The sequence below is a fragment of the Coffea eugenioides genome, unplaced genomic scaffold (assembly GCF_003713205.1).
Source record: "Coffea eugenioides isolate CCC68of unplaced genomic scaffold, Ceug_1.0 ScVebR1_1834;HRSCAF=2760, whole genome shotgun sequence".
Lineage (NCBI taxonomy): Eukaryota > Viridiplantae > Streptophyta > Magnoliopsida > Gentianales > Rubiaceae > Coffea > Coffea eugenioides.
Genome location: NW_020862265.1, coordinates 145601 through 147420, shown reverse-complemented (window position 1 = coordinate 147420; position 1820 = coordinate 145601).

Sequence of the window (1820 nt, the reverse complement as noted above, 5' to 3'; positions counted from 1 at the left end):
AGACTAGAGCTGAGTCGATCCTGAATATTTGTGGAGATCAACTTGGGGACTTAAGCGATGAGGCTTCTAACGTAGGAGATGAGTAGGAGCTGAACCTGCCCAGGATGGGAGGTTAGCTAGTCCCGCGGCGGACTAAGTCTTGACTACTAGGTTACTATTTTGGGTGATTTTGACCCTTGTACATAGAAAGGATAGGGGAGGTGGTGACTCAGTGGTTGTACCGTTTTCTTTTGGCTGCTTGCTTTGGATTTTGTATGATATGGCTGGATGGACTGTGTTTGTACTTTTGAGGCTTGTACTTGATCCTTTTGGCCTTGTTAGCTTGTAAATAACTGCTATGAGCCTTTGAATGTATAATATTTTGACTTTGACTCTGACTTTGACTTTATTTCGATTTTGGCATTTAAATGCTTTGTGTTTTCACTTGCCTATCGTGATTTCGATTTTATTTTCCTTTGACTTTCGATTACGCACAAGTATCTATTATATGCTAATACTTGCTTGCACCATTAGTTATAATCCATGGACCCTAGACCGGTGAGAAATAATTGAGGGTAGACGACAACGTGGTCGGGGCTGTGGGCGTGGACCCAGGCAAGAAGAGGAATAAGGATCCGTAGCCAATCAGAACCAGGGACCTGAAGATGAAGAAGGGGACCAGATAGCTACGGCTATCAATCGTATGACTGATCTGTTAGCTCGATTGGTTGACCAGCAGGGTCAAGTGCCTGGTAATCAGCAAAGAGACCCTGAAGTAGGTGAAGATAGGGCCCTGGAATGCTTCCAAAAGTTTTCTCCTCCTAAATTTCTTAGAGAACCAGATCCCGAAATTGTCGAAAACTGGTTTGAAAGAATGGTGGATATATTTGTTGCATTGCACTACACCGAGGAAAGGCAAGTGACTTTTGCCGTTTTTCAGTTGGAAGGCGCAGCCCATTCCTGGTGGAACGTAGTAAGGGTAAAATGGGACAGGGATCAAACCCCACGTACCTAGTTTAACTTCACTCAGGAATTTAATGAGAAATTTCTTTCGCCTTTAATTCAGGAGAAAAGAGAGGATGAATTTATCAAACTGCGCCAAGGCACTTCAAGTGTGGTGGAATATGAGATCCAATTCACCAGACTCTCTAAATTTGCTCCAGAACTGGTGGTTACTGAGCAGAAGTGCATAAGGCAATTTGTACAGATTTTGAATGTGAAAATTCAGAAAGACTTAGCTGCAGCTCAAATTGATACATTTAAAGATGCTCTTGAGAAGGCTTAACGAGTGGAACATGCCCGATTTCAAGTTCAGACTTTTCAAGCAAAGAGATGAGGTGTATCTAGTAGTACTACCGGGCGAGGCGATCAGAATGTACCGTCTCCTAAATTTGGAAGAGATATGGGTGGAGTTCGAATCTCAGGGACACCGAGAGGAGCTCAATCCAGAGGGGCTCAAAATGGAAGGGGACAACAGAGGACTGTCTCCCAAGGAGGTCTTGCACCTACTCCTCGAGCGAGCTGTGGATATTGTGGTAAGACAAACCACACCGAGGATACTTGTTGGCGAAAAATGAGGAAATGTCTCTGTTGTGGAAGTTTCGAGTATCAAATCGCAGTCTGTCCTGTTAAAACCCGTGAAGGAGATAAGGGTGTACAACCAGAGAAGTCAAACGCTAAGCAACCAACTGCTAGTGGGAGTAAATCGAAAGTCGAGGGTTTATACCTTGGACCATCAGCAAGCCCCTGAGTCATCTGAAGTAGTGAAAGGTACGATCCCTGTATTCTACCGCTTAGCTAAGCTTTTAATTGACCTTGGGACAACTCATTCTTTTGTAAAT